Below are 7,808 nucleotides of genomic sequence, written 5' to 3'. Positions count from 1 at the left end.
TACCAGACACTGGTAGCAGTGGTTGGAGAATTCTGGTATTCAGAGTCAGAGGGAGGGAAACTTACTTTCCATATACCCTTTTGTTCTGCTTTTAAAAAAGTTACCATGGGCATGCACACTTCTAAAAAAATGTTTATGTCAGAAAATTCCCCCAAATTAAATCAAAATCAAAATATCATGTTGGACACATCTGTAGAAATCATATAGAGAAGAAATATAAATGGCTAATGAAAATAAGAAAAAGTGATCAAACTTACTAAGAAATACACATTAAAATAGTGAGATCTTTTTCACCTAGTTTGCAGAGAAGGAACGATACCTTACCTCTTGGTAAGGATGTGTGAGACAGGAGCCTTCTCACGTGAAAAATTTTAACCAACATTCCAGGAATTTTCCTTAAGGAAATAATTGAGCCGTGTGCAGGGGTCTGTACGAGATTGCTCGTTGCAATGCCATTTATACCTGAATGTCTTTGTATTTGCTGGGGAAACCTGATCACCAGCCCCTGCTATCCCCTCTCCCCAACCCCAATCCTTCTGATGGAGTATAGTGAGTAGGGCCCTAGGCAGTGTGATCACCCTAGTTGGTATAAGAGAGCAGTACCCAACTTTGTTCCTCTATAGGCCAGGTGAAAACCTGGGAACCAGAGGGGAGAGGTGAAAATTAAAATGCCTTAATTTCTGAAAAGATTTTGGCCTTAGATATTTGTGGAACTGCAGAGAAAGTTGATTCTTATATGTATAGTACATATTACTTTCATAATTAGCGGAGTAATTAAGCCAGGGCTTGGGAAGGACTGAGCCTGCGCATGTAGATGGTAGCTTGTTGCACTCCCTGGCCCAGAGGAACCTGATTCCCTTCCTATCTCTGAGGCTGGGGGAGGGTTCTACAGCTGAGGAGGCAGGAATTGAGAGATTTTTTTCCAAGTGCTCCATAAAGGACGGTCTTTACTTGGCAGCTTGGAATGTGGCTAGACTAGACGAGTAGAGACTGCTGGCTTTGTCCACTGGTAGTGCCTCTAGGTATCTCTCTGCTCGACCCATGGCCAGAGGATTAAAAGAGCCATGAGTAGGCAAGAGAAAAATAATAATAAACCTGTAGAGATCTTGGAGCCAGAGGGAGGGGGAGCAGGCAGAACTCTCAGAATAGGCAGTTCCTGCTGAAACAGTACTTCTGGAGGAGACAGATCACAGCTCTACTTCCGACCCAAGGACTGGAGATTTGATTGTAGCAAAACTTTTTGAACTGAAAAGCATGTTTTGTTTTGTTTTTTAAATTTAATTCAGTAGATACATTAAAGGAGAGGATGGTTATCACAAAGCCAGCAGTCTTTAGATCAAGTGGAAGAAATATCTCAAAACACACTACAAAGCCTGGCCAGCATGGCTCAGTGGTTAAGTGTCGACCTATGAACCAGGAGGTCACCGTTCGATTGGGTGGGTAGGGGGCATGCCTGGTTGCAGGCTCGGTCCTGGTAGCAGGTGTGCAGGAGGCTGCTGATTCTCATCGATATTTCTGTCTGTCTCTCCCTTTCCATTCCTCTCTGAAATCAATTTTTTTAAATTTTTTTTTTAATTTTTTATCTTTATTGTTCAGATTATTACAGTTGTTCCTCTTTTTTCCTCCCATAGCTCCCCTCCACCTGGTTCCCACACAACCCTATACCCTTACCCCCCCCCCCCACTGTCCTCATCCATAGGTGTACAATTTCTGTCCAGTCTCTTCCTGCACCCCCCACTCTGAAATCAATTGTCAGTCCACTCTGAAATCAATTTTTAAAATACTAAAAAAATTTTAAAAAGAAAAAATAAATAACATCAAAAAGAAAGAAAAAGCCAGGACGGCAAAGAGTAGGAGGACCAGTCAATACTGAGTTCAGTGCTGATTAGACCTTTCCTGAGCCAATCCTTTTGACCAAGAAATATCCCTCCCACATGCTGAGTTATCTGAGCCAATCACCAAGCCAAGGGGCAATGGCTGACCTTAATGGGTTAGAAGATTAAGACCATTTTGAGGGTGGAGTCAATACCACCCATACAATGGGAGAAGCTGGACTGTTTTTTTAGGACAACCATCTTGAATATCCCTGCAGTGACATATGGTACCTAACTGAAACAATTGTGCTGAGAATAAATGAGATCCTGTGCCTGGCACATAGTAAGCCCTGGGAAAAGAGCTATCATTATTATTTTTATTTTCTCATTTGTGTTTAAAAAGAGTGTTTTTAAAGTTTGAACGGATATGTCTGCCCTTTTCAATTTTGAAAGTTTATCTGAAACTCATTTTAAGGTCAGCTGTACATTGAACCCTAGAAACAGTAGAATGTTGTTACTCTATCATCAGCTAGGGCATGCTTCTCACACTTTAATATGCATATAAATCACTTAGGGATCTGTTAAATGCAAATTATGACTCAGTCAATCTGGGTGAGGCCTAAGGTTCTGCATTTTTAACAAGCTCCCAAGTGATGATGATGATGCTGGATTACAGACCATATTTTGAGTAGCAAGAACCTACGTAGGGTTTTGCCTCTTTTGTATGATTGAAGGGGCTTACCACTACATCCATGTTCCATGGGGAAAGGGGAGATAGAGGATCTATGTTCCATGGGGAAAGAGGAGATAGAGGAGAACGAAAGCAAGCAAATTCCTTCTTTTAAACCCTATCTTTTTATTGAAATGTTTTTCAAATAGGATTATTTGAAAGAATAATGCAGTAAACCACTATGTACCCTTCACCTAGTTTCACTAATTGTTAACATTTAAGCAATTTCCTTTTGAGGACATGACACAGAAGAGAACCACTGATTGGCTGCCTCTTGCACTCCCCCTACCGGGGATCGAGCCCACAACCCGGGCATGTGCCCCCAACCAGAATTGAACCCGGGACCCCTCAGTCCTCAGGATAATGCTCTATCCATTGAGCTACACCAGCCAGGGCCATCCCTTTCACTCTTGTCCATTGGTAAAAACTTTGGCACATAGCTTCACTTTTGCCCCAAGGGAGGCCAAGAAACATACTAGTAAACCTAGCTTGACAGCTATTTGCCTGCTATAGGGAGTAAGATTCTATTACTATAAGAAGACATAGTAAAGCAGTTATTTTTTAAAAAAAGAAGAGGAGGAAAAGGAAGAGGAGGAGTCGGACAATGGACACCAGGGGACAATTAGCAATCCCTGACACACTAATTTGTCAAATCTTGTAACCAGTTGTTCTCTTCAAAGTGGATTCTGGAAGGACTGGATCTCAATTTATAGTCCACGGCATGGCTCAGTGGTTGTGCATCAACTTATAAACCAGGAAGTCTCCAGGTCACATGCTCCCGGTTTCAGGCTTGATCCCCAGTGGGGTGTGGGGGGTGGGGGTGGGGTACTGGAGGCAACCAAATGATGATTGTCTCTCATCATTGATGTTTCTCTCTACCTCTCCCTTCCTCTTAGAAATCAATAAAAATATTTTTAAAAAGTTTGCAGCCCATCTCTAGTAAGTTTGTAGGGCTTCAAAGTCTGCATTTTACACACCCACCTCATTCTTAAGTGCCCTACTGTTCATTCATATTATATGGATTTTCTAATTCCTCTTAATTTTTTTTTTTGCAACAAGGTGTTCTGGGCCTAAACACAGTTTACTATAGCATTTTTGCTTACAGTAATGAAACAGGAATTTTAGGGGTAAGATAGGACAGGTTTAGGGAATATAGGAAATTTTGGAAATTAAGGGGACCATGGAGGAAAGCACAAGGCTGCAGAGCAGCAGAAGGTATATTTCCATAGAATCGGGGAGCTGGAAAGCTGCAACAGATACATTTCCATAGAATGAGGGAGCTGGAAACAGCAAAAGGTCTATATTTACAAAATTAAGAGAAGGAAGCCCTTCATCCAGAAGGAGAGGGAGAAAGCCCGAAGGGAATAGAAAAACAATAAGGAAAGAAAAAAAGAAAAAAAAAAAGAAAAACATTAAGGAAGGGGCGGGGAGAACCTCACATGTCCCATATGAGGTTCAACCTTCCAGCTAAGGAGTTACTGGTTACTATAGTAACCAGTAGGATCTGCAGCCTTTATAAGCCATAGGGAAAAGGAACTCAGTGGGACCCTTTCCCCCTCCTCACATGGGAGTCCGTTCTGTGGGACTCTTTCCCTCTCCCCATGTGGGAGTCTGTACTTGTCCTTCAATAAATCTCCACCTTTGCTATACCACTTTCTGTCCGTGGATTCATTCTTCGATTCTGGCGAACAAAGAATCCGGATTCCAGTCCAAAAATTCAGTATCAGTATCATGTTTGCAGTATTTAAACCTAAAAGTCTGCAGAGTTGTAAATAGTATTAATTTTCATTTTGTCCAAGTGATTTTTCAGCCTTTTTTAAAAAAAGGAACTTAACAGAAACACTACAAAAAGTAAATATAAATACAGATTACTTTACATAAATCAGTATTCCACCAGCAACTACACATATGTAGACAGTAAGTGATCTATTCCTTGTTGTTTTATATCACTTTGACCTACTGATACCAATTACCTTTAAAACTTCTAATCTCTGTGCCATGTGGTTCAGAACATCTCCACCTATGAACCAGAAGGTCACAGCTGAATTTGGGGTGAGGGCACATGCCTGGGTTTTGCCTGGGGTTCTGCTCTATTCCCAGCAGGGGCATGCAGGAGACTGCCAATCCATGACTCTTGTTGATGTTTCTATATCTCCCTCTCTGAAATCAATAAAAATATATAAAAACATCTCCTTAGCCGTAACAGGTTTGGCTCAGTGGATAGAGCGTCGGCCTGCAGACTGAAGGGTTCCAGGTTCGATTGCGGTCAAGGGCATGTACCTTGGTTGCAGGCACATCCCCAATAGGGGGTGTGCAGGAGGCAGCTGATCGATGTTTCTTTCTCATCGATATTTCTAATTCTCTATCCCGCTACCTTCCTCTCTGTAAAAAAATCAATAAAATATATTTTTTAAAAAATACAACTAAAAGACAAAACGGACATCATCCAAAACCACAGGAAGGCTGGCTGAGTGGAAATTCTACAACTAGAAGAAATGAGAAAAGCACACTGAGACTCAGAGGAGATGCGAAAGTGCAGAGGTACGGAGGTGCACGCGGAAAGGGCTGGCAACTGAGGATGCGGTTGTCTTTTTCAATCAGGAGGGAGACACAAGCTCCCGACTGCTCTGAACTCCAGTTCTGGGCAAGTCTCTGGGGACCCAGACTCATACGGGGAGAAATTGGACTGTCTGGCATCAGTCGGAACTCCAGGGCGGCTTTCTCTCAGAGGTGCTTGCAGCGATTACTGCAGGACACTGAGACCTGGAGCCTCTTAGGGCAGGGCTGAGGATCAGCTATAGCTGTTTGCTCCACCCTGTTGATTCCCTGAGACCCCGCCCCACCCAAGCTGTGTGCAGGGGCTTTTGCATATGAATGGGCCTGGCTCTTTGCAATCTAAAAATACCTAACAAACTGCAGCTGGGTCAGAGAGACCCAGAACTTCCAAGAGAAGGCCCAAGGCCCCACAGCAGCTTGCATTGCTTCACAGCTGGGCCTCATCTGGGCACCTCCAAACCCCAAACAAAGAAGAGGAATCTGCAGATCTCTCCATAGCTCCTGCTGGGTAGCCTCAAGCAGAGGCTAAATTAGCACCTCCTTAGAGATCCAAGAGCCAGTGTACCCAGTGGTCAGAGTGGGACCATCCAATTACAACTCCTCAGATCCATAAGGGACACACTCAGGGGGCAGACTCAGTGAGCACCAAAGCCCCACTGAAGCAAGTCTTGCCCCATAAGGGTGCCTCCAGCACAGAAGTTCTCCCATTGCAGACACAGCTGATTCTCACAGCCAATTGGCCTGGAGGTCAATTCCTCCCAGTGATACCTACAACAATCAAAGCTTAACTACAACAAGACTGTGAACAAAGCCCATAAGGGGGTGCACCAAGAGTGTCCACCTCAGGTAATTGGGGAGGCTGAGCCACTGGGCCCTATAGGACACCTAGCACACAAAGCACTCTACCAACACAGGGAAGCATAAAAAATGCGGAGACAAAGAAACAGGTCACAAATGACAGAAATGGAGGAAAGCAAACTACTGGATATAGAGTTCAAAACCATACTTTTAAGGCTTTTCAAGAATTTTCTAGAAACCGCCGGTAAATTTAGTGAGACCCTCAATAAATCTAGTGAGACCCTCGAGGATATGAAAAAGTACCAACTAGAAATTAAGCATACACTGACTGAAATAAAGAATATTATACAGAGATCCAACAGCAGACTAGAGGATCGCAAGAATCAAGTCAAAGATTTGAAATATGAAGAAGCAAAAAACACCCAACCGGAAAAGAAAAAAAGAATCCAAAATATGAAGATAGTGTAAGGAGCCTCTGGGACAACTTCAAGCGTACCAACATCCCAATTATGAGGGTGCCAGAAGAAGAGAGAGAGCAAGATATTGAAAACCTATTTGAAGAAATCATGACAGAAAACATCCCCCTACCTGGTGAAAGAAATAGACTTACAAGTCCAGGAAGCGCAGAGAACCCCAAACAAAAGGAATCCAAATAGGACCACACCAAGACACATCATAATTAAAATGCCAAGGGTAAAAGACAAAGAGAGAATCTTAAAAACAGCAAGAGAAAAAAAGTCAGTTACCTACAAGGGAGTACCCATATGACTGTCAGCTGATTTCTCAACAGAAACTTTGCAGGCCAGAAGGGAATGGCAAGAAACATTCAAAGTGATGAATAGCAAGAACCTACAACCAAGATTACTTTATCCAGCAAAGCTATCATTCAGAAGTGAAGGCCAGATAAAGAGCTTCACAGATAAGGAAAAGCTAAAGGAGTTCATCACCACCAAACCAGTATTATATGAAATGCTGAAAGGTATCCTTTAAGAAGAGGAAGAAGAAGAAAAAGGTAAAGATACAAATTATGAACAACAAATACACATCTATCAACAAGTGAATCTAAAAATCAAGTGAATAAATAATCTGATGAACAGAATAAACTGGTGAATATAATAGAATCAGGGGCATAGAAAGGGAGTGGACTGACCATTCTCGGGGGAAAGGGGTGTGGGGGTGCAGGAAGAGACTGGACAAAAATCGTACACCTATGGATGAGGACAGTGTGTGTGTGGAGGGGAAGGGCAGAGGGTGGGGGTGGGAACCGGGTGGAGGGGAGCTATGGGGAGGGGGGGGGGGAGAGGAACAACTGTAATAATCTGAACAATAAAGATTTAATTTAAAAAAATAAAATAAAAAGCCAAAAAATAAAAATAAATCCTTTCAGGATTGGTCATTGTCGCCCTTGGCTGTAAGCAGGTCCTTTTTATTCCACTCTTTGGCGATGTGGACCATTGGTTAAGCGACTGAAAGGCAAAGAACAAATTCCTGCTTTAAAATTAACATCAGATTTTCGTCAACACAGTTCCCTGGAGCTTGTGATACAGACCCTCCTGCAACCTGAGGGCAAGTGACACCTGCCGGTTTACACAGCCACAGCCCTAAAGTGCCTTTCAGCGGAGAGGAACCTCGGGCTGTCGGCTTGATGTCGGGCGATGGGCGGGGTGGAGCTGGCCGCCCGCCGGGGTGGGTCACGCCATCACGTTTGCCTGGTTCGGTACCCCGCACGGGTGGGGATGGGCAAGCCCCAGCCCCAAACCCAACAAGGAAAACGGTACAAGAACCGAGGGCTGTGAGCCGTCTCCCGATCTGCCCGCCTCGTCTGGGCGTCCCCCTCGGTTCTCAGAGCTTCACTCGCCCCTGCAGACGCTGCCCAACCGGCGTCCCAGCGCCTCCGCCACCCGTTTTCA

Source organism: Myotis yumanensis, unplaced genomic scaffold (assembly GCF_028538775.1).
Source record: "Myotis yumanensis isolate MYYU_CA2020_CCGP unplaced genomic scaffold, mMyoYum1.0.hap1 SCAF_4, whole genome shotgun sequence".
NCBI lineage: Eukaryota > Metazoa > Chordata > Mammalia > Chiroptera > Vespertilionidae > Myotis > Myotis yumanensis.
The sequence above is the reverse complement of the archived record's forward strand: the minus strand, read 5'-3'. Positions refer to the sequence as shown.